The sequence below is a fragment of the Microtus oregoni genome, unplaced genomic scaffold (assembly GCF_018167655.1).
Source record: "Microtus oregoni isolate MIOR12 unplaced genomic scaffold, Mior012 000012F_ref0000307, whole genome shotgun sequence".
Lineage (NCBI taxonomy): Eukaryota > Metazoa > Chordata > Mammalia > Rodentia > Cricetidae > Microtus > Microtus oregoni.
Window position 1 is genome coordinate 44,275,932 of NW_024543071.1, and position 27,004 is coordinate 44,302,935.

Here is a 27,004-nt window from a genome sequence, read left to right on the forward strand (position 1 = left end):
TGTTGGTGACATTTTTTGTTTGTTCCAATTGAAAGCAAGTGCAGAGGACATTGAGGCTGGAGTGGCACTTGTCATCCTGTCACACACAGTACGACCCCAACAACAAAAACATGGTCAGCTCAGAATGTGAGAACCGCTACTTTATATTAGCACCCACACAAGCATTTTATGCTACACAATGTTGGGTGTGATATTGCTTTACATGCCTTTTGTTTCACTGACTACAGCTGACACTATTTTTTTCAATGTCATGTTTATTGGGTGCTCTGGCTTTCCAGATGTAGCCTCAGTTTTGTTCCATGCTTTGGAAAGGAGGCCCCCTTTCTTCCCATCGATCCACTCTCTCTACAACTTGAATGCAATCCCCTTTGAAGACACCGTAGGAACTCACAATGGAAGGCTGGGAAGAATTATCAAATAAAATTTAGATGCTTTATCAAATCTGCATTTCAGAAAATAGGTAAATAATTCCTGAACAAGTACACCAAGCAAAATTTAAGACAAGTAAGATTTAGAATTTGAACTTAAGTTAGAAATATTATTATTTTTTATTGGGGCAGGTGTTAAGACACAATCTCTCGATGTAACTCTGGCTATTCCGAGACTTGCTATATAGACCAAGATGGCCTTGAACTCACAGACATCCACCTGCCTTGGTTTCCCAAGTACTGGGATGAAAGGTGTGTGCCACCATGCCAGGATGGGATACTAATTTTAAATATAAGTATCTCTTTTGTGATAGTTGAAAAATAGTTAAACCCAAAATTATTCTTAAAATAAAATTCAATTTTAATTGGGTACCTATATTTTGTCTGAAAATTCTTCCCTAACTTTAAATGTGAATGGTCTCTTCTCAATTCCTGTGACATTATGATTTATATTCTGCACTCAATTACCTATGAATGAGTATGTTTTAACCAAGCAAGTGAAATCTAAGTGAGGGTGTGCGGGGGACCCATACCTTTGAAGAAAAGTAGCCTAAGCATTTTAAGAACCCAGTAAATATTTGGTGGACAGGGTTTCCTATCACTTTGTGCTATGCTGGGAAACTAGAAGCTCTATCGGGTACCATGGGTGTTTCTAAAACATGACTGTGAGAAACACTGGTGAAAATAGACTGGCAATGCAGATGCCAGAGGGGAAAGGCCTTACCCCTAACACAAAACAGACGCAAAGCAGCCTAGTGTGGCATCTCCATGCCAGAGATCCATGTTTTTCTGAGTGTTCCTTCTCCTTTCCCCACAGTAGACTCCATCCCCTGCTCCAAGTGGTTTCTCGATTCAGACCTCTTGTACTCTTGTCCACTTTCTGTAAAAAGGAGAACAAACAAAAGGCCAAGCGCCCCTCTACCTTAAATAGTTTCCTTTTGTGGGACAGCTGGCTAGATCTATGCAGTTGCATGGGTGGCTGACACACAGAGCCTGTATTTAGGAGAGAGGCAGAGCAGCTTCCTGTGAGGTTAACTCCCAGGAGACATGGAGATTGGGTGCTTGACTCAGAGCTTCTCCAAAGCCACTCACTAAGGCCAGGGCTGTTTGTGACATGTGCGCCTCCTAAGACTAGACAATAGCACTGGAGAAATTCCAAACCAACAACACTCTGCTCAAATCCTTGCCATTTGTTTGCAAATATCTTTCATTTGACCACCTTTCTCAGATTTTCTGGCCCCCAGACCTACCTGTGTTGAGTCATCAACTGTATCCTGCATCATGTTGAATGTTTGCCTGTTCACATTTTTCTCCACTGAACTATAGGCATCTTGAGGACAGCAGTAATTTTGAAATCAGGTTTGTGTTTTCCCTTTCTTACATTTACTACACACTTAATATTTATTTTACGAGAGAGCTTCTGCCTCCTGCTAACGGACACAAGTGTGACGGTGCACCATGTGTGCACAGGCACGCAAGGGAGACATTCGCTTTATCATTAATGGTGGCAAAGATAATGTATTGCAGAGATTATTTCATTTTGTTAAGCGGATTTGGTAAAGAGGGGAAATATGTTTGTTTGGGAACCATAGGAAGCTTTTAAATATAATTGATGTGAAAGTCTTAAGATTTGGGATAAAAAAAAAAAATCCTGCCCAAGCCTGCTCAGAAAAGCCGAATGTCTGCAAAACTTGCCATTACCGAACCACACAGTGTAGAAAGGCTGTTCGGGGAGGCTAATGCCTATACAGCTGGTGTAATGAAGAAATGGAGGTTTAGGCACGGGAAACCACAGCTCCAACAGAAGGAGCTGAAAAGATATAGATAAGATTAGTGACATATGTAAAGGCCCAGATACTGTGTGACAAAGTCTACCCGGCTGAATAGGCTGAAGCCAGAAGTAATAGGAAGGCCATGTTCTCCCTAATCCTCCAAGATAAGCTGTTCCATCCAGAATTATCAGCCAACAATCTTCAGGGTATCAGGCTGAAAATGAAGTTTCAGACTGCTTTGATTCCTCATCCATAAATGAGAAAGTGCCTGAAGGATCTTTATTTATTCTCGCTCCCGCCGAAACTCTCTTCAAAAAGTGCCAATATACTAGCAACAGATGCAGAAAGCCTCCCTTCCTTTGATTGACAGAACATGATATAAAGCAAGCCTCACTTGACATTTCAGTTTCATAAGGCTCCTAGCAGGGGCAAGGGGAAAAAATCCTGAAGAAAAAAAATCCACTAGAAAATAAAGAGGATTTATGCAAACTCCCATGCATGTTTTCAGAATTAAATTTAACAGTTTTCTTTCCCCACAGCCCGTATCTGATATTTTGGGTTGCAGATGAAGAATTTTAGCAGGGATAATTTCAGCCACGTGCATATTAATGTTCATCGGCTTATTAAAACAAAGTATTTACATGTTAATGTTTGTTGATTACTAGACACTTAAGTTGCTTAGTTATAAATGATTGGGGTATTCACTCTGGGGAGGAGATGTTTAATTTGGTGTTGTGTGTGCTTTAATTTAGACTTCAAAATACATAATTGAATGAGAAAATGTCATTTCCACTTTTGCATTTCAGTTTTGAAAGGTCATCCCGTGGTTAGTTTGTACATTTTCAAATTCTTGTCACATCGCTCAATAAGATATTAAAGTCAACTGCACCCCTCGACATATTTCTTGCAATTGACATATAAATGTTCTATTGAAATAAGAACTGAGCTTCGTGCTCACAGACATCTTAAGGAAAAAGGCATGACGAATCTTCCAGGTGAGCCTCCCAGAAAGATACTAATTCTTTTTGTTTTAGCAAAGCCAATTCTTTATATTCAATTCAAGTTTTCTGATAGATTCTCTGCCGGAGTAGTTAGCTCTGTGGAAACCACTGTCTTCTAGAACTCCTGGCAAACATCAAAGCTCCTTTGGATCCTGGGGTTCACTGCCTGTCATTCAAAGAGCATTTCAAATGGAAATCTTAAGAAAGGAGAGAAAAACAGAGGTGGGTAAGAGCATGAGAAAGAATAAGGTCGGTGTGGCAAGGCTCGGCTGGGTGGCAGTCAGGTGTTTCCAAACACAGTTCTCTTTTCTGTGTCCCTTTCTGCTTGCCCCAATTCCCAACAAGTTGAACAATGGGGAGTAAGCAAGTGTTACTAATAATTGTATTTGTTTTTTGCTGTAGTGGGTGGTGAAAGCATTTGGGCTACTTAGAAATCTCAATTATTTTACAGAGAGAGGAAACATCCTGAAATAAGCAGAGGGCAGTGATCAGTGCTCTCGCTGGACCCTCAGACACCAGCCAGCAGGTTACAGAGGGCTCTGTCTCCCAGTCTTTTTTGATTGGGTAAGAAATGGCTGTAATGTTTTCAGACCTCAACCAACTACTAAGGGGACTTTAAACTCCTCAATGAAGAACAAGCTTCATCTTGGAAGAGGAAAGTCCATCTGAATTCCTTCAGCAGGGAGAGGAGAAAGAGACAGGAAAGGATGAAGAGAAACCTACAGATGGAAAGAAGTCTTCCCATAAACATGTAGGAACTCACTTTAAAGGCAGACCTCCATAGCCCATTCGTTCAGCACTGACATACTGACTTCAGTACACAATTCAAACCATGCTTGCCAAATAGATTGGAGGTGGGAGGGCACGGTGTGGCAGTTTGAATGTAATTGAGCCCACATAAGCTCAAAGGAAGTAGCACTATTAGGAGGTGTGATTTTGTTGGAGTAGGTATGGCCTTGTTGGAGGAGTGTGTCACTGGTGGGGGTAAGGTTTGACATCTCATGTATGCTTAAGCCAGACCCAGTGTCTCAGACGACTTCCTGTTGCCTGCAGGACCACAGTGTAGCTCCTCCTCCACTCTCAGCCTTCTCCAGCACCATGTCTGCCTCCCACCATGATGAAAATGGACTAAACCTCTGAAAGTGTGAGCCACCTCAAAGAAATGTTTTCCTTTTATAGGAGTTTCTCTAGTCCTCACAGCAACAGAAACCCTAACTAAGAAACATGGGGTGGAGTTGGGTGTCAGACTATGTGATTATGCCCTAGGAAAATTTTAACTAAATCTTACACATTTGTTCAACTGCAGACCCTGACTCAGGACTAACTGTAGAAAACTTGCTCCTAAGAAGCTCAGTGTTTGACTCTCAAAGACATCCACATGAGATCTGTTTGAAAAGTCACAGTTCTCAGTACCTCTAACCCCTTCAATTTACATCATTACTTCATCCAGTGATTCAACAGATGCTGTCCTGGCACAAATGGTCTTCTCTCTCCCTTCTGACACCGAAGATGGCAGGCTGGAAGTAGGAATGCGTCAGCAGTATCTCCCACCCCCATTGGGCAAGATGAATGTGTCCTTCAGGGTTTCAAAAGCATTGTGTCATAACCACACCTTAACAAAGAAGAGAAGCCAAAAGTCATCAGGCAGCATTGAAAAATCTGGTAGTTATATAAGTTTCTACTAAAAATTAATAGTCCTCCTTTTAATCTCCTAGTGAGACTGGAACTTTTTATGTTTTACCTCATTGAATTCCACAGTATCTCTAGAAGACAAGTAATATGAGCTTTACAGAAGGACACAGAGCCCAACAGAGAGAGGTGTATTGTCCAAGGCCACACAGCTAATGAGTAGCTGAACTCGGTTGTACATTCATCTTATCTGACCACAAGTCCAGCCTGTGGTCACCACTTTATATTGCTAAGTTTTTGACTCTTTCGGTTAGAAATAATTTCTACCTATATTTTACACACTTAATTTTTTATATTATAATTTGCTTAAATACAGCCTTATTTTACTTGTAAGATCTTTGGATCTTCAGATTTGAAGAATATTTCTGAATATGGCATATGCACAGAATTGCCACAATATGACTATCTGGCATTAGGGTGTGTGTCTGTGTGTCTGTGTGTCTGTGTGTCTGTGTGTGTGTTATAAGTCATGCCATCGTTCTAAAATGTACTTTCTGTGCACAAGAATACACACTTTGCTAAAGGCAGCATGTCAGAATAGCAATTATAATTTCAGGATAAGCACAAATTAAGTCTACCACTTAAAATGCAAAAACTTCAAATATACAGACTAGATTCCAAAAATGGCCATTTAACACAGAAGTGTTGAATAATTCATGCTGCACTGTATGGGCAAAGCCTGCGTGTGGCTGGCATTGGTACAAGTCACGTATAAGCTTATGCACTCCTGGTTGCTATTTATTGCCCAAATTTCTTACAAATGTATAATGTTGCTTACAGAGGGAGGAAATGGAAATGTGGCTGAATCTGTCAAGACTCCTTAGTCTCTTACCAGGCCTTGTGTCAGCAGAATACAATATTTACAAATAAAGACTGTGATTTTTTTTAAAGGTAAATATAGGCACGCACTCATTAACACAGGAAACGCATTCCCATTAAAGGGAGTGCTAAGTGAAAAAAAAAAAAAAAACCCTGCTTGCTGTAGCAGAGTCCCTATGAAGCCGTGTCCCTGAGATGTTTGCTCAGTCATTAACAATACCTAACAATCTCTGTTCAAGAACAGACAATAAATACTCGAATGAATAGATTATCTATTCACTTCAACTCTCCTGACGCCCATGCATGCCTTTGGACATTATCTGTTCTGTATAGTGGCCACACCTGTGGAACCTGTCCTCCTGTAGGCAGAACCGTCTACCTGATCTTTGCACTATTCTTCCCCACAGTGTATTTCCCCCTAGGGTGCCTCAGATTACCTGCACATGCTGAAACGCCGATTGATAGGCTTCAGACACTGTGGCCCCATCTCTGCCACGTTTCCTAATGCACCTTTAATCAGCTGGCAGGCATCAACCTTGATCTAGTAAACACAAAGAAATAGCAGAACTAGAGATTCAAGAAAGACAACAAACTGACACCCATTCCTAGGTGAGGACAGGCCCAGAATGCTGGACAATGCCACAAGGGAATGGTTCATTTCTTCCTCTGCTCAATATCTTGGGCTTTAATTTAAAGATTTTGAGTCAGTGGGGAGCTATACACCTATATTCTAATAAAGAGTAGGACATTTGCATTTCAGTTTTTTAAAATGTAACATGCTTGTCAGAAAGTGTACAAATCTAAAGAATTTATTTTGCTGAATTTGGCCGAAGTGATGAAATCACCATATAATGCATATACAGGTGATTATCAAAAAGCCATAGGTCTCACTTGTAGTCTGCAGCTTTTACTTACCCCTTGTCTATCTTACTTACTATAAAGGCTTTATCCAGTAGAGTCTTAAAGCAATATAAACTCACCCTTTATGAGAGTGATTTCTGTGGATTGTTACAGGTAGCTGTGACTCATTCATATTCATTACTGGGGTGTGGCCCATTGCACCATGACATTACCATGTGTCTAGGGTTGGGCATGGTTGCTCCTGTCTGTAATCCTAGCAAACAAGAGGCTAGGGCAGAAGGATGGTTGTGATCTTGAGGCAGATCAGGGCTACATCACAAGACCCTGTCTTTAAAGAAAAAAAAAAAAACAGAAAACCATGGAGCTTGAGAATAGCTCAGCATTTTAAAGAACTTGTTCTTGCAGAGTACCCAGGTTTGATTGCCAGTATCCACGTAATAACTCACAACCACCAGAATTCCAGTTCTAGGGGATCTTATGCCTTTTTATGACTTTCATAGACAATAAACACACATGTGATACACAGTCATACATGAAAACAACATGCACACACATAAAAAATAAACCCTTAAAAAGAATTTTTAAAAAAAATAAATTTGTTTTTCTAGAGCCAGGTTTCTTGCTAACCCAAAAATGGCTCCCTCAATCAATATATCTCTTTCCTTGCTCCTCATATCTGTCCTTCCTCCATCTCAACTATTGCATTCCCTTAAGATCTCCCCAACCCTCCCCTTCTCCCCTTCCTTCTATCCCCTGTTCTTATGCTCCCAAATTTTGTCAGGCAATCTTGTCTGCTTCCCATTTCCAGGTAGATCTATATATGTTTTCCTGTGTTTAAAAAAACATATATAGATCCACAAAGATTACCCCCCAGCTAAGACCCTAAGCAATAGAGAGGGTTCTGAACTGGCCTTGCCCTGTAGTCAGACTGATGATTATCTTAAATATCACCATAGAACCATTGTCCAACAACAGATGGAAACAGAGGCAGAGACCCACATGGACTAAGCTCCCAAGGTCCAGTTGAAGAGTGGAAGAAGGGAGAATATGTGCAAGGAAATCAAGACCATGAGGAGTTCACCCACTGAGACAATGTGCCTGAGCTAATGGGAGCTCACCAACTCCAACTGGACTGGAAGTGAACAAGCATGGGATCAAACTAGTCCCTCTGAATGTGGTTGACAGTTGGCACAGACTAAGGAGCCAATGACATGGCACTGGGATTTGTCTCTACTGCACGTACTGGCTTTTTGGGATTCTATTCTCTTTGGATGTATACCTTGATCAACCTGGATATAGTGGGGAGGGCCTTGGACTTTCCACAGGGCAGGGTGCCTTGCCCTCTCTTAAGATTGGGGGGGGGGTTATGGAGGGAGTGGGAGGGAAATGGGAGGAGGGAAGGAAGTGGGAATTTGGATTGGTATTTTTAAAGTAATAAACTAATTAAAAAATTTTTAAATGAATAAATAATAGTAGGGTTTTTTCTGACTTGGAGCTATTATGAACAATGCTGTCTTCAATATTGTTGTACATGTTTTAGGGTTGGTATGTAGCACTTAAGTTGATGCATACCTTGGAGAAAAATTATTGTTTATAAGAAAAGCATATGCTGTATATGTGTGCACATGCTCATGTGTGTTCAAATACACGTGTGGAATGAGAGAACAAGCTCCGGTGTCACTTCTCAGGCAAAGTTGGTTATTTGGGGATGGGTGTTTGTTTTGTTTTGTTTATTTTTTCTTTTTGTGACAGGCTCTCATACTGCCTTGGCCCTTGTCTAGTAGGCCAGGCTAACTGGCCAGTAAGCCCTGAGTCCTAGAGATCCACCTTTCTCTGCTCTCTCCCTCTCACCCTCCAGCCCCACCCTGTGCTGGAATTATAAGTGTTACTACTACACACGAATTTAGAAGGGGAGAGGTGTCGAAGAGTCAAACTTGTCTTCATCTTGCAAAGCAAGCATATGCATTGACTTTCCTCCCATCCTGGAAAGGCATTTTATATATATATATATATATATATATATATATATATATATATATATGTATATATATGTATATACATATATATATATATATATATATATATATATATATATATATATATATTTAGAAGGTTAACACCAAAGAATTTGCCGAAGTGTATGAGAATTCCAACTGCTCTACCTCCATTAAACCCTACTATGGTCTGGTAAGGCTTTGGTGTACTTAATTGATTTGTTTTTTGATGTGCTTTGGGTTTGCTTTATTCATTCTGCAAGTGTATTTCCCAAATACCTACTGACACTGAACTCATTAAATTTTCTTGAATCACTGCCTGCCTTATCATTGACTACTCTTTTCTTATTAAGATGGACATATCTATGTACTTGCTCATGAACACACACACACATGCATACAAACACACACACACACATACACACACACACATTTATATAACATTAAGAGATCTTTGGTAGGAACATGATACAAATACATTTTCTCCCTAGTCTTTCTGTTACCTGATGTGCCAAAGTTCTCAATTTTTGTGTAATTCAAGCTTGCCGGTGTTTCCCTTTACGGCTAGTCTTCTTAGGTTTGCCATTTAAGAAAGGCTTCCTAGCAGCTCAAGTGGAAAAGAATTTCTCAACTTTCTAAGAAGCCATTTAACTATGATCATTCCAGAGCTTCTTTCTTTTTTAATACTGTAGGAATTACAGGATGTTTCTATCATTGGATAATAAGTGAATCCGGCATCATTTTCATAACATACTTTATTTGGCATTATAATAGAATAACACATTTGTTGTGAATAGTATTTTTATTTGTAATTTTTTCTCAACTTGATTTTTTCTAATTATGTTTGTCCAGTGTGAATGAATATATCCTTAATTAATATAGTATTTTTATTGTTGTTTTCTTTGTTTTGAGGCAGTGAGTAATATAAGAGACAGCCCTAAACCCATGCCTTATTCTGGATTAATAATAACAAGTTTGCTTTACACTCCTTAAACTATGGCCCAATTATACATACACACACACACACCACACAAGCCCAGTGATCCTCCTGTCTCAACCTCCCTAGTTCTGAAACTACAGATATGAGACACCAACCCGGAATAACTGTCTGGAGATCACAAATGCTCTCCCTTGTCTTCAACAGTATCTCTGCCAATCCTTTCTCTCTTCATTTCAATATAAATTTTAGAATCAGATTGGCAATTTCTACAAAAAAAATAGAATAAAATGCATCTTGGAGTTGGACTGAGATATTAACAGAATTCTGGTGAAGTTAGAATTCTTAATGGTAAAGGGTCTTCAAATACTTATGCTTATCTTTGCTTACCTGACACTTTAAATTTTATCTCAGTAATTTTTTCTTCTGTGCTTTCTTTGTAGATATTTTATACAATGTTTGTTAAATATAGTTGTGAGTATTTGATATGTTAAAAAACAAAAAAGCTGTTGGGTATTTTTGTATGTTTCTCAAGATACAAATTATCAGATTGTATAAATTTCCTTCTATCACAATTTAATGAGCTTTAATTATAAATAAGTGTTGCTTTCATATGCTGTCAACACCTCTGTAGAAGTGATCATGTGATTTTTCTCCTTTATTCTATCAATGAAGGGAACTTCATTTATTATCTTGTCTATTGTTTTGTTTATTTGTCTTTGAGACAGGGTTTCTCAGTGTAGTCCTGGAACTCATTCTGTAAACCAGGCTGGTTTCGAAATCAGATTATCTGCCTGCCTCTGCCTCCTGAGTCCTGGGATTAAAGGCCTGTGTCACAATGGCCTACCTGCAGGCTGTTTTGTCAATTATTAAACCAATATTCCATATCAGGAAAATTCTAACTTACTTTCCCTCCCCTCTTCCTGATTCCAATCCCGGCCCTGCCCCGGCCCTCCTCCTCATACCTCCCCTCCTCCTCCATTTCTTCCTCCTTAGTCTCTGTTTTCCTTTTTTCTCCCAACACTAGGAATTTAACCTAGAACCCCTCAAATGCTACGTAAGTACGCTACCTACCAGCAAGCTACAGCTGCCATTCTTTTTCAATTTTTTTTTTTCTTTGAGACAGGGTCTTAGTAAATTTAAACTGCCTAGAATGGCCTTGAACTCGCTCTGTAGCTAAGTCAGCTTTTGAATTCATGAACCACCTTGTCTCAGCCTCCCCAGTGGCCAGTTATTACAGGCCTATGCCATCAAGCCTGACTTTATCATTCCTTTTACACCTTTCAGCATTTAATTCACAGATTCCGTTTAGAAATATTACCTCTGTGTTAATAAGTTCTAGACATAGGAACCTGTACTAGTCAGCAAAAGACAGAGCATGGGGGCAGAGGTGTCTAGGTCAGAATCATCATGGCGGCTGTTCCGTGATGCTGGCTACCTGCTGACTTCTGGAGCAGCCAATGAAGACACTGATGCTTCATAGTTCTAAACAGGGGCACTTAACTGAATTGTAATTCTCTTCATGTTTGTTTATCTCAGCGACTCTGTAATAAGTGTTGTCTGAGGACCAGTAGGGGTTCCTCACTTCAGAGGGGCTGTGAGGTCAAAGCTATAATACTAGGATAGCCACACGAAGATTATCTTGCCTCTTTTAGTCTCATTGTTTCATGACAGCATGATAGAGAGTTCCAGAACTACACAACATATGAATCTGACACTAGAGACTTCCAAAGACTTAACAGTGCCATTCTTTACACCGACTGTTTTGATTTAAATCATATAGCCACATGAATAAAATGTAATGTCCACATTAGCAGGTAAGAGGTTTATTGCTGAGTTTTATAATAATTTAATACATACTTTAAATGGTTTCCAACCTTTGATTTCTACACTGATAAATATTGAAGAAAAAAAAACCTACAGGAACAAAAACTCTTGAGTTCTCAAAAAATTTTAGCAATAAAAAGCATCCTGAGAGTAAACATTTGAGAATCATTGGTTTAGCTGGCAGAATTAAGAGCATGTGAAAAGAATATGATCTTGGGTGAATCAAATCTCAAGATAATTATTTACAAATGATCTCGCTTAGGGATCCTTTACCTTTGGGCAAAAATTGAAAGCACCTGCCTGGAAACTGACACAGTCAATGAAGCATTTCTAATGGTTCCCAATCCCCAGTGTTCGGCAGGTCGTAAAGAAAACACTCTGGATATTTGGATGAGCAGGGGCAAGATCCATGGTGAAATTCTCATCCAATTACCTGGTGCCCATAGACTCTGCCTGGGCATTTTCCATTTTAATTGGAAAAGTTTGCAGCTTCTTGCTTATAGCACAAGGGCTAGGAAACCAGGCATGCTCATGTGAAATAAAAATAGAAGCAACTCCTCAAAATTAACTTCTGCAATGTTTCCCTTGAAATGTTGCCCACAGGCCTCTCCACCCATTTACTCTGCACCAGGACTATCTAGCCACTCTCCTTAGAGATCAAGCTTGCACCAGACTTCACAGAATATTCAATAATGCCGATCCTTGGCCTGGAATCTAAGAACCAGGGGTACAGTATCGCCATCACATTTTAAAATAATTTTGACCCCATTGACTAAAGTAAACGTCAACCATACAGCCAACCATAAATGATCCATTATGGAGGAAAAAAATCTCTAGTATTCAGGAGAAAAACTGATAACAACAATAAAACCTAACTCTGTTATTTTGTAATTCCAAAGAAAAATTTCTTCTGTAAGATCATATATAATAGTCAAAAACTAAACTAGCTCTTCCAATTAGGTCAAAATATCAACAAGACTCCCATTTAAAAAAATTCCAAATATCCTAAATTGGAAAAGTTTTACAAATATTTTTCTAGCCTTAATGTGGTATACCCAGGAAACATTTATGTTTCTACCATATTTTGCAGGCCGGAATTATCATATTACTTTGAGAATTTTTCTGTTTGAATTGACCCTTTTGCAAAGCTTGAGTCCACTTTTCTTGTTAGAGATATGCTAGTGCAGATTTAGACAAGAGAATGTCTATTAAACTGCTTTGCCCTATAACTTTATATACTAAGATTATTAGTATAAGTTTTTTTAAAGCATAAGGGGGAGCTGGAGAGATAGCTCCAGAAATGTGCATAATAGCTGCTCCTTCAGAGGATCAGAGTTCTGTTCCCGGCACCATGCCAGGTGGCCCAAAACCAACCACCTTTAACTCCAACCCCAGGGGACTGAATACCCTCTTCTGTGCCCAAACACACACATACAAACATACATACATACATACATACTATCTTTAAAAAAATCACTTTAAATTTTAAAAACTGCTGAAATATTCCTTCCTAATCCTCTCTCATCCATCTGTAATGGTTCCTAACTGAACCCAAAGCCTCTTTTCCCTTGACTAATGAGACATTTCTAGATTGACACTTTCAAGTACACATGCCACAAGCAATCAATCTGTAGCTTTCCTTGGTTAAAGACTTTCAAGTGGTTCTAATTAATCCATTTTGGGAAGATTTCTACTAGGAGCTTTCTCTAACATGCATTCCCTTACCTACATGAATACTGAAAACAGTCATCTATAGGTGCTGTAGCAGGCCAATCTTCCTATTATATATTCTTCACATCAGTGCCTGTAATGCAATGATACACACTACAGACCTAAACCCCTGAGAGCCAACAGCTTATCAGGGGTTTGGGGAAATGAGGAAAAAAGAGAAGTCAAACACTGGAGTAACAATCTCATTGCATTTTATACTTTTTGTTCTGGTGATGCTGAACAGATGTGACTGGAAAAAATAATCTTCAAAAAATATAAGGCTATTAGATCACTATTTCATTACCATATTACCTTCAAGCAGGTTGTTAACAACTAGAGCAATGTCCTGACACTGTGTGATAAAAGAATAAAACATATAAAGTCACAATTTGTCAACAGAATTTTGCAAAATCTTCCATAAAGTGGTCATGTACTTAAATGTCCTTGATCATATTATGTTAATTTTCTTAAGCTTTTCAACATAACTATGATTAAGATACAATATCTAAATATCTACGTCAATGTGCTTACAAGATACATATATTGAGACAGGGTCTCACTATGTAATCTTGGCCAGCCTAGGACCCACTATGTAGACCAGGCTGTCCTCAAACTCACAAAGATTGACCTGCTTCTGTCTCTCAAGGATGGAATCAAAGGAGTACATCGTCACAACTAGCTGTGTTATGTAATTCTAGATGTCTCAGTTCCTGACAGTATTATTACAGAATGAAGACATGAAAAGGACAAGATGGAGAATACTTCTATATATTCTGACATCATCATCACACACTTGCTTAAAATCTCACCCCTGGGAAGAAGAATAAAGAAGAGGAAGAAGAGGGGAAAACTAACGAGTATACATTAGGGACACAGATGTCCTGGGGTGACATTTTCTATCCCAAGTACCTCATGCTTTGAAAGAAAGATACTTCTGCGGAGAAGGGCTAGATAAGGGTGGAATTTCAAGTGTCACTTCTTTCTTCTCTGAAGTACCTTTGTCCCATAAAGGAAAAAAAAAAAAAAACAGGCTGTTTGCAATAGTCCTGGCAGATTCTTGGGAAACTGTTGTGATTGTCCTCAGAGTTAAGAAACTGCCATCTTGGGAGCTTCAAGCAAAAGAATCACCCCAGCTGGGCTTATTGACTGTTAATGCTCCCTCATGAAGGTGTAGGGAGGGTCAGAGACCCTCACCTGAGTATCCTGTTCCCCCTACCACTTGTTGTACGCTACTCGGCCTTGGATAGGAAAGGGGGAGCTTGATCTGTGCCACTACAGAGAAGTTATGGGGTACCTGCATCCTTCCTGGACAAAGCGTTTTAGGTACAGCCTGTTTGGGGCACCAAGGATGAGGAGACAATTCACACCCCTGTATATAACCCTTCACCTATGTGCTGTAAGGCATCACAATATACTCATTGGTTCCAGAGTGAACTTGGGCAGAATCGCCCCTCAGTTTGTCATTGGGAACTTAGATATTGCTTTGGCTTCCCCTTGGGAAGGAATTTTAGCAACAGAAGCAGTGACATGTGGCCTGCCCAGAACTATCTATCTTTCATGATTTCCTTCAAAATGAAATCATAGTTCTGTTTCACATAAACTCATCTGTCAATGTAACATGATAAACTTGATTGTAATTTTTTTAGGACATAGTTAGTTGCATGTATTTATTATTTATTTTTATTCCATGAGCATTAGTGTCTTGCCTGCATGTACATTCACGCAAGGGTGTCACATCCCTTGGATCTGGAACCACAGACAGTAATCAGCACTCGCAACCACTAAGCCATCTCTCCAGTCCTTTGTATTTAATTTTCATTGTTTTTTGGGGACAAGGTTTTTCTGTGAAACAGGTCTAGCTGTCCTTGAACTCGTTCTGTAGAGCAAGATGACCTCGAACTCACTGAGATTCGCCTGCCTCTGCCTCCCAAGTGCTAGAATCAAAGGTGTGCAGCGCTGCCACACACTTTCCATCCTATATCTTGATAAAGTTGCTAGAGCAATGTCAGAGCACACAATAGCTGACCTTCACCCACTCTGTTTGTTTGAAGTCAAGGAAATCAATTGCATATTCACTGGCCAGAAATGGTTGGTAGAATTATGGCTAAGGAAAGGGCCCTGTGGTAAGAACATTGATTACTTAGAGTATTGAAAAAATAAATAAGTTGAAAATAACCGGAAGTGGGCTTCTCACTGTTGCAGGACTTACACATATAGAAAGAATAGAAGTATTTCCTCTGAAGTGTCCAGGACTGCTCGACTGGAATGAGAAGTATCAACGTGGAATCATGATTTTGAAACATACACGAACAGGAAGAAAGCTGTAAGTGTGCTTGTGGATATCTGTGCCCACGCAGTTCTCCTCTAGTACTGTCTGCAAAGATGACCTCAATACAACAGTATGAAGGTAGTTAAGGGATTCGGGCCTTGATTTCTAAATAAAAGAAGTCAAGTGTTTTAGGGAAGCAGCTGAATCCAGAGTGAGTACACAGAAAGAAGATGAGCTTGAAACAACTTATGCCAGAAAGCAAGAAAGGATCTACGGAGTTAACAGGAGTCAAAAGGGCATGAGATTTAGCTTAAACACACCTTCACTGGCAAATATGGGATAACTCAAACTTTGAAATATATAATAACAATGATAATACATTGTATTATTTTATTTTCTATTGCAATGATAAAACACCATGACCAACACAACTCATTTAACGAAGGGTTTATTTGGGCTTGTAGTCCCAGGAGGTAAGAGTATGATGTGGCAGGAAAGCATGGCAGCAAGCAGCAGGCTTAGCCATGATGCTGAGGGCTCCTATCCTGAACCATAAGCGGGAAACAGAGGGAACACACCGTGAATGGCACATAGTATTTAAACCTCACAGCCTGCCCTTCCCCTGAACCTACTAACATACTTCCTCCAGCAAGACCACACCACCTAAACCTACCCAAACAGCACCACCTGTCTCTGGGGGCATTCAAGCCACCATAGGTCGTAACTCATTGAAGACCCTAACTTGATATTTATATGAAGAAACGATGGTTATTGTTTTAGCAGGGGTTTTTATTGCTGCAATGACACACCATGACCAAAAAGCAGGTTGGAGAGAACTGGCTTTGTTTGGCTTTACTTCAGCATTGCTGTTCATCGCTGAAGGAAGTCAGGACAGGAACTCAAATAGGATAGGATCCTGGAGGCAGATGATGCAGAGGCTGTGGAGGGTACTGCATGCTGGCTTGCTTCCCATGACTTGCTCAGCCTACTTTCTTATAGAACCCAGAACCAGCAGCTGAGGGACGGTACCACTCACCGTGGACTGGGTCCACCCCAATTGATCATTGAATAAGAAAATGTCTTACAGCTGGATCTCCTCAAGGCATTCCCTCAACCGAGGCTCCTTCCTCTGATGACTCTAGCAATGTCAAGTTGACACACAAAACCAGCCAGTATAGATAGATATATAGATGAAACATGATTGATAGGTAATATATAGAGGATAAATAGATAGGTGAGATGTAGTGCTACGTATAACATTGTATCGTGTGAAACAAATAATACAAAAAATGATTTGTACAAAATCACCATTTTTCAAATATTACCTTAACAAATCTTTGAAGTTATTCATGGCAGTACAGACTTTTAATCCCAGCACTCAGCGTTCAGAGGTGGGCAGATCTCCATGAGTTTGAGGCCAGCCTATTCTATATAGAAGTTCCAGACCAGCCAGGTATATATAGTGAAACTTTGTCTCAAAAAATATATATACATACAATATATGTTATATAATAAATATATAAATAAAATATATATAAGTCTATCAAAAGATGATAAAACTGATAGGCAAGATTTTGACGTAAAACAAAATATTTACACAATGTAAAACTGTTCCCAGAAATTATCTAATTGCTGACTAATTAATAGCTACGAAACACCCTGTGAATAATTTTGCACTGTAGAAACCTGGAAAAAGCCTTTTAAAGCTGACTGCTGAGATTTAAACAGCATCTAACCTGAAGCACATCGACATCTCATACTTGCAGAAAATATCTCCTGAGGAACACATTCTATCATACTTTTGCTGAAATGGGTATCAAGTAAAACATGAGATTTAATCTAAATTTAGGGATACTCATTTTAGGGACTCTTTGTAGGAATTTTAGGGATAAAAATTTTAGAACAATTGACCTGTAATTTTCAAGAGTATCAAAGCCATAAGGCCAAGAAAACCTGTGGCATTTTCCCTTAGTAAAGAAGACTGAAGAACCATGTTGGAAAAGTGCAGCCAGTGGGCTTCTACAGGATCCTGAGGTCTAGAAAACATTTTTATTGGGCAATCAATAAGATTGAATGGGATTCAAATATGTCAAATGGTAATATTTCATGATTTTAAAGGATTGTCTGGGATTGTGTAGAAGAATGACCTTCAGATTAACAAATAATAAGTATTTGGAGGTAATAAAAAAGCACAGCTAAAATTTAATTTATTTAGCTTCTGAAAAATAGCGATGTGTATACATCTGTATATTGTATGTTCATATGAGAAAGAAACAAACAACAACAAAGTTATGAAACATGCTCTGGGCTAGGGATGTAATTCAGTTGGTACAGAGCTTGCCTACGTGGGCAAGGTGGTGCACAACTGTGATCCCAGACCTTGGGAGGGAGAGGCAGGAAGATCAGAAGTTCAAGGTCATCCTAGGCTATACAGTAGATTGAGGTCAACCTGAGATTCACGAGGCCCTATCACATAAATATTCACATAATTGCCCTTGTGGCAGTATTGAGAAGTAGGGGACTTAAGAGGTGATTATACATATCTGTAAGAGGGTTAACAACTGTCTCCCTGGGCTGGATTAGTTATTACTAGAGCAAGGTGCCATAAAGCTAAGTGCCTCTCAGGCTTGTCCCTACACACTTGCTTGTCCTTCTGGGTTTCTTCCTTTATGGTGTGGCACAGAGTCCACACCAGATGTAGCTATGTGACATTGCACTTACAGTGTCTAGATCCATAAATGTCTATGCTTTATAAATTACTTTGAATTCTATATTTTGTTATAGTAACAGAAAACAAAGACACATGTTATGCCAGAGGTCTGTGTATTCATTTTGAATGCTTTTAAATATGTCTTAAATTTAAAATCCTTTCGCAGTAAGAATGAATGCAAAACCTTAATTTTCTCCAGTACTGATTAAAAGAGCAAGAAAACACGATTTTAAAAAATGTAAACACACACAATGAAACAATGGCTCAGATTGCTGACAAAAAAAATAATTCAGTGTTATAGCAAACTAAAATAAGATAAAAACACTTGTCTATTTCATACTGCTTTATCTCCCAAGAGATGGATCTCAAAATTTGAGTCCCAAATTTATATGCACTTTTCTCTATTTCAGTGTATTGATTCCAAGTTCCTCGGGGAATTATTTTGGCAGATGTGTCCTTTTCTAATATTTCTAAGCGAGGCCACTTTCCAAATGCTCTGCCTAAGGTTTTATAAATGTTCCCAGTGTGGCACATATATCTCCCCTATGTGAGAAAATAGAGAGATTTTTAAATTTCTAGAAAATTCTTAGACAACATCTAGTATGAGCTGGAGGTATTGTGGATGAAATTTTTTTTCCTCACACTAGCATTTGGAGTTCTCTGTGGTAGAAAAGAAGGGTCTTGTTAGCAGTGGTTCATAAGAAGACAGGGAATTTAACCTGCCAACAATCCCACCTTTCTCTATGATCTTCTATAATTCTGAAAATCATGCTTTGTGGTATAAGTCTGAGACTATTCCTTAAGCCTCTCAATAAGAAAACAAACTTTGGTCTCAATATTTACCTGAGTTATAAATTGCAATGAACAACTCTTGTCATCATCTTCTAACTTTTAATATTGTTCAAAACAGTCATTTAAGAATGTAAATCATTTCTTCTGAGATAAACTAAATAGTGTGTTGAAAAAAATTAAATCTAGGTGCAAACCTTGACTACAGAGAATGGGGTGAGCCAATGTGATGCCAGCCTGTAGTAGGAACACCGGCCCACAGCATATTCAACCTTAAGTAACTCTATGACGTAGGTACTAAAATTATGTTCATTTTACAAATTGGAGGAACTAGGTCCCAGCAAGAACAGTCGGTTGTCAAAGTTCTCAGTGTAAATAAAAGGTGAGTTAAATTCCAAATCCAAGTCAGTAAATCCCTCTTACATCAACAGGGTTTAAGAACTACCAATCTGCCGGGCAGTGGTGGCGCACGCCTTTAATCCCAGCAGTTGGGAGGCAGAGGCAGGCGGATCTCTGAGTTCGAGACCAGCCTGGTCTACAAGAGCTAGTTCCAGGACAGGCTCCAAAAAAAAAAAAAAAAACAAAAACAAAACTACCAATCTGGGGCTGGAGAGATGGCTCAGCGGTTAAGAGCACTGACTGCTCTTCCAGAGGACCCAGGCTCAATTCCCAGCACCCACATGGTAGCTCACAATTGTCTGAAAATGCAGTTCCATGAGATCTGACACCTTCACACCAATGCACATAAAATAAAGTTAAATAAATCATTAAAAAATTAAAAAATTTATAAAAAAAAAAAGAACTACCAATCTTTTTTCCTTCTTTCATAGTAGAACCATTCAAAGTACCCCAATTTTGGTAGGACCCAGAAGTTGAATGGAAAAGAATTCTGTTTGCTGTGCAGTTCATATCTGCAGATTTGTTTGACATACATGGGGACTATGGAGAAAAGATTACAGACAGGAAAAGTAGAATTTCTTGTTGTGGGAACTCCTTCAGCCAATAACCTTTAAGATACTGGCCCACTTTGGACCTGGTCTCATGTACTATAAGTACAGGTGGAAAGTGTCACAGACCTCTTTTCTGCTGGATTCAGTTCCAGTTCCTAGCACACACAGAGGACTGCAGATAGCTAGCCTTACTATGAGTTTATCCCCAAATATATAAACCTTTTTATACTCTATTGCAGGCTATTTGTGGAACTTTTTGGTACTATTACAAATTGGTGCCCAATGTGGTGTGTTTGTGACAGTGGGGAGGACACATACACAGAGACAGTGATATTCAACTGAAGGTAAGTTAGCAACAGTACTCTTCTGAGAGAGGATGATGATTCCATAGCAGGACACACATGAATGCTATTCTGGAATCCCGCCTAATCTAGAATCAAGAAGACTCCTGTGTCTCAGTCCTGAGAAGATAAACACTTAATTGTTCAATGGACAAAAATACAGGTGAAGGTTCTAGCAACTCTACCAAGTGCCTCTCTCCTTCAACATTCCACTTGATAAAGAGGCCACTTTAGAAAAAAAAAAAAGATGCTAATGAGGCCCCAGAGAGGAAGGCAGTCACCTTATCATGTCCAACATAGAAGATGGATCAGCTCCTGTGTGGCCTGAGGGATGGGAGCAGCTGGCCATCACAGAATCCAGCTCTTAGAGGGACAGTCTAATCAAAAACTACAGCCCAGGTGGGCTGTAGGTGGAGACTACTCATTCATTCCCCAGCCACCAAGACCCAAATAATAACACAGAAACCATATTAATTACATCACTGCTTGGCCTATTACCTCTGGCTTCTTAAATGGCTAGCTCTTACAACATAAATTAACTCATTTTTATTAATCTATGTATCACCATGAGGCTCGTGGTTTATGGGTAAGGTTCTCTATTGCCTGTCTCCTTCAACAGCTACATAGTGTCTCCTTGATTCCGCTCTCTCTCTCTCTCTCTCTCTCTCTCTCTCTCTATATATATATATATATATATATATATATATATATATATATATATCTTCCAGACCGACTATATTCTGCCCTGCAATAGATTAAAGCAGCTTCTTTTGCTAACCAATGGTAGGAAAATATATTCACAGCATACAGAGGGAGTTCCACATCATCCCCCTTTTCTGTCTAAATAAAAAAGGTTTTAACTTTAACACAATAAATTTACATATAATAAAACAGGTATCAAATAAGAAGTACAGTTACAATATTTATATATATTTTATATTTTATCATAACTAAGGAAAACTATAATTATAACTATCTATTCTTCAAGTCCATCAAAGACCCAAGAATGATATACTATTACCTAAGTTAACAAGAAGTGCATTGTAAGCAACTTCCAAAACTCTAGAACTAACAGAGATATCTCGCTGCCTGGAGAGTCACCCAGAGTTCTTCTGTAACATTGGGGGATCCATCTTTAGCCTACAGGCCCATAGTACTTGGCAGACTTTTCCATGAAGCAGGAAATTTCAAAGACAGTTCTGCCTGTATTGGCAGTTTATCAGTCACTTTCTTCTGTGTCCTGCAGAATGTCTGGCAGACTCTTTCATGAAGCAGAAACCTGAAGGATTGTCTCACCTTCTTTAGGCAAGTTCTTAAGTCATTTTTCTGTGGGTCCTGCATGTACAGTTCATACAGCATACCATCAAGCAATCTAGGCAAGAGCAGTTTCTTGCCCAAATGGCTAACCAACTCCATCAGGAACCTCTTCGATGCCCATCATCCTCTTGAAGTAGATTGCTTCTGTCAGGAGCAGATGTATCTCATTGTCATGAAATGTCCTAATTTTTAAAATGTTTAAATGCCATATTTTGTAAATCTTTGAAAGGTTTAGAGAATACCTATCCATCAGAAATATATCTCTGTACATCTAGAAAACCTAACTAACATGACTACAGTTTGACTATTATGGATGACTATCTACTAACCTGTGTTTCTTAATTACACATTAAATTTTTAAATGAGATGCACAAACACAATACCTTAATCAAGAACATAAATATGTATATAACAAAACTGACCTTGAATTTATAGCAGTAGACCAAGATCCATACCAACGCAAAGTATTCATCTCTGTATCAGTGGGCAGAGTTAACAAAGTGGAGTAACCCTGAACTAATGCCAAACCCTCAGGAACTAAGCATCTCTGTTCAAGGGGTGCAAGCTCTGGAGGTCTTTGGCTTAAACATAAAACCTTAAAGTTACACATTTTCAGAGTCACATGTCCTAGGCATCCAAGCACACTTGAATTAGTACTTGAATTAGCTTGACTTAGAAGCTAATCTATTTTAATAAGAATCTATTTGCTTTCTATTATTGTATTTTCAAGATTCTCTACATTTGCCCTATCAGTTTCTGCAATAAACGATGAGCCAGGGGGAAACAGACTAGGATGGTGTGCATTTTCCTGACCACACGAGCACTCGAATGTTGACAAGCTGCCGCCATTCACCCTGCTCTTCTCACACATTGATAGAAGCTTGTTCAGATGTTTGAACAGGTCTGGTTCACCACCTTTACCACACTCACTCACTCAGCAAACAGTTATGGAAGGAGTTCATTGTGCCAAGTCCTTCATAAATCCACTGTGAAGCGGGCAAAGACTCCCTACTCTTGAATTAGGATGGGGAACAACAAGAGGGCAACAAGATTTGGAGCTGGGGGAAGAGCACGGGTGAAAGTAGGAAGCAGGCTCCTGGGAGAAGAAAGGCACCGGCAGCGAAGGACCAGGGGAAGCAACAATAAGAACAAGTGCTTGAAAATTCTGCAATGAAACAAGCCTCTTTAACGCTAAGCAAAAAAAATAATAATAATAATAATATTTTTTTTAAGCCAAGGTTTCCCATCCTCATGGAGATCAGTGCTAGGAGGAGCCAAAACTTAGTAAGTTACTTATTAATTAATTTTCAATGGAGAAAAAAAGAGTGAAAGATGTCAGCGATAATGGCAGGCAAAACCTAAACAGCAGGCTGGAATGTGGAGTTAGAACAGCTTCAGAGTTTTGTCGTGAGAAGAATTCCACACTCCTTCATTTAACCTGTTCCCAGGCTGCTTCCAAATGTATTGCCAATAAGTCACCATATATTTGTGCAGATGAAAATTTCAAGTGGGAATAACTTAACCGAAATAATGCAAATTATTAATTGAATCATTGTACAACTTTTCATTTGAAGACACAATTGAGTGGTTCGATAGAGAACTCATGACTTGTAAAAGAGGAAACTCATTAGAACACTCATCCCATGGATAATGGAATTAAGACAAGATTTAGGTGATCAAGTTCCAAATCCCAGGGCCAATAAACAGCATAAGGAGAATTGAAATAAGTTGTACCAAAATATTATTTTGTAAACAAAATTTTCAATTTTATATTTTAAGTTTACTTTTCTGTTTACTGTTTAGTTCTCATTCATCATTCCTGTACTGTTGCCAATTCTCTGCTCCTTGGGTATTGTGTGTGTGTATGTCTGTGTGTCTGTGTGTCTGTCTGTCTGTTCTTAGAAATTTCTTTTTGCAAGTACAAAACTATGCATAGTATATAATCTCTTTGAAACACAACAGGGACCCACAAACTCTGCTCTATACTTTCAGGAGAAACCACTTGCCTCCTATGGAGAAACTCCTCCATCTCTGTCTTGCACTAAGCCATCTTCTTGCTTTCTGAAGACTGGCATTGTTGAACCTGGTCCTTCGGTTGGGCTTTCATCTTAAAACAATGTGTTTTTAACTCCAGAGCCTCCCATATGTTCCTCCTTGATCTCTTTCAAATTTTAATTTCATGGCCTCTTTTTTCATTAATTGCTGGTACAGACATATAAGCATATTTATATTAATAGATTCCTAAATATAATCTCAGTCTGTATAATATTCCCTCTGTGTATGTTTTCCTGGCTTTTTTGACTGAAGGTAACAAAATCTGACTTAGAGTCTCAAAGAAATAGGTACTTCAGTCTTTGTCTACCAGGTCCTTGAGGGCAAGTCCCACCCTCCCAGCACAATGGGAGTGCTTTAGGAGGGAAGAAATCTGAAGTAATTACTGCATGGTGTCAGCCACCAACTGCTAAAACTCCTGGGGACTTGTGTTCACTGTGTCCACGGTGAACGGTATGTACACTGTGAGAACCCTGAGTTACATTAGCTGTGTCATGTATGTCCTCTTACACCCATACCACTGTTCCATTAGTGTCCTAGCCCGCTCTATAGCACTCTTAACAAACACGTGGAGCCAGTCAGAGGTTCTGCTCCTTGCTGGGGGCCCTGCTGCTTTGGTTCTGAGGTGAAAAATGTTGCAGTAAGATTGCAGTGGTAGCCCAAATTGATCCCAATGGCATCCTGAAATCAAAGTGCAGGAGGAGAAGAGATAGGACCCCAAGAACCTTCTAGAGCACACTCTCATTTGACCCAGGGACAAATTTTTGTCCTCATTTTGTTAGGTTGCCATGGCTTCCCAAAAGCACATGACTTGGAAACTAACACGCGAGACTTTAGTGGACACTTATCCCAAACCGCACCAATTACAAAGTTTTGTTTTTTTTTTTTTTTTTTTTTTTTTTTTTTTTTTTTTTTTTTTGGTTTTTTGAGACAGGGTTTCTCTGTAGCTTTGGTGCCTGTCCTGGAACTAGCTCTTGTAGACCAGGCTGGCCTCGAACTCACAGAGATCCGCCTGCCTCTGCCTCCCGAGTGCTGGGAAACAAAGTTTTAACATATACTTTTAAGGACATAGATATTTAAACATTAAGAAAAAAATTGGGTGAAATAAAATGAAGAAATGGAGGTAAATAATGTCTGATACCACGTGTGAGATGAAGCAAGAAAAGCCAGGCTCCCGAACTATTCATATTAAGATTATTTCAAAACATAAATTTAAAAGACTATAAACAAGTGTTTCCTACAATTATCCCAAAGGAGGATACTCTACTTACATACTATATATGTTATATATGCATGTTTAAATGTAAGTGAGCATATGCGTATGTATATATATATTTACATATATGTAACATACACATACATATATATATACATGTATATAAGATTGGTATTGAGGAATCCTTCCTCAAGCAACTCTGCAATGTTATTTAGTTCCCTTCTTATTAATATTTACCAATTACAAAGAAGAAAAGAACAACCTCAAAGTAGAGACACCTAGCAAGACACCTTATTCAAGGGGTCAAGGTTAGCATCACCAACAATGAACAAATTGAAGCCTTGTGTTGCTGGACAGACTGCAAAGAAAAGACTATCTTGCCAAATGTGAATAACCTGCACCTAATCATGAAGAAACATAATACAAGGCTAAATGAGGGACAGGCTACAAATTGTCTTCTCCCAGTCATCTTACGTGTGAAGGTCATACAGGTTAGGAAGACAGGATTGGCAACAACCTGAGCAAGGAGACTGCTACTCAATGCCATGCCTGATATAAGAAAGAACTGTAACAAGATCATAAAACTTAACAAGTTGTAAGATTATATGGGAATAATGTACTGGTAACATTTCCTGATGGTGATATGTGTTTGTTTCGATGTCTTGTAGGAGAACACCTCCTTACAAGAAAATAGATGTCAACGTGTTCAGAGTTGATATAACAAGAGCTTACTTTCAAGTAACTCAAGGGGGAAAAATATGCTTTTCATTACTTTTAACAAATTTTCCATGAGCTTGAGACCCATTCCAAAACAAGCAAACCAAAATATATTCTTTTCCACGTGAGATGCAGCAATGCGAATTCTTCGTAATGTCTGTATAGTATTCTGCTGTGTGATGGTAACGAGTTGTCTAGGGATGGCGTTTGGCTGCTCTCCGTCTTGTGCTGTTAGAACCCGTACAGCAATGGGTGTCTAGGACCTTGTGCTAGTTTGCACACGTACTGCTTTATAAGGTAAATATGCACAGGCGGGAATCACTTTAACTGATGGTTAATGAAATGCTGCTATGATTTGAATGTATTCATTAAAGTTCATGTGTTGAAACTTGATTCTAAATGCAGCTGTTTGGAGGCATGCCTAATTTGAGGTGTCTGGGTCACAAGACACCGCCCTCTGTAGGTAGTTAGCACCCTATTATAGGAGTGTTTGTGGTCTGGGGAGTGGCTTCTTTATAAAGGGACGACTCACCCTCTCTTCATTTCTTTGTCTTACCATGAAATGACTGCAATATAAGCCATGGCCAAGTTGTCACCATGCAGTTTTTTGGAGTTTCCAGTCCTGAGAACCATTAGTCAAGACATTTCCGACACTTATAAATTACTGGCCTCTAGTATTCTGCTATAGCAGTGAAAAATATTAAGACAGAGACCATTGTTCCAAGGTAAACAGCACACGATTCAATAGGGTAAAATTCACTGGCAGATTTTTTTTAGGATGACCAATATCCACTCATTGATCCATCAAATCTTTTTTGTTTACTACTCCATAGCAAGTTCTACATTTATTTGGGAATGTAACTGAATGAAAATAGGAAAGGACCACTCCAAGGTATGGTAGAGAAGGGTTTTATTGTAGATATAAGGGAGATTTCAAGCAGAGGCATCTAGGAAGGTTCAGACTGAACTAGACCATGAAAAGAGAGATGGAGAGAGAGAGGAAGGAGGGACAGCAAGAAAGGAAGTGGCAAGAAGGCAAATGGACTAAGAGAGGAGCCATGGACCAAAAGTCCAAGAGTGAGTCAAAAGCCAAGAGAGCACATGACCAAAATGGCTAGTTTATATAGGACTCAGAAACTGGGGAGAAGCAAAGCCCAGATGCTGGACGGGAGATTTTTAGGGTAGAGGATGGGGGGAGGTGCAGGGAGGAGTCACAGACGTTGAGTGTCTCTTATCCTGGGTTTCTTTGGGACCTGACAGTAACTGTAACCCTGCAGGGACACAAAAGCTTAAGAAATTAAGCAGGCTGGAGTGGATTAATGGAATGGTTTCCAATTTAAAGTATGTCTTAACACAGGTAATTTTTTAATGGAGGTAAAAAAAAAAAAGTATTAGTCCTTTTCCACATTTTTTTTTTAAATGTGAAAACTCTTGAAAAGTAGATGGTAAATACAAAGCCCTCTGTGTGGCTATTACCACTGACTGCTGTGACGGGGCTCATTTCTAATGGGTCAAGGCTATAGTCTAGCACAGGGATTCCTGGATTGAAGCTTTGTCAATTGGATCCGGAAAGAGGATTTTTTTAAAAAATGTATTTTTTTCAAG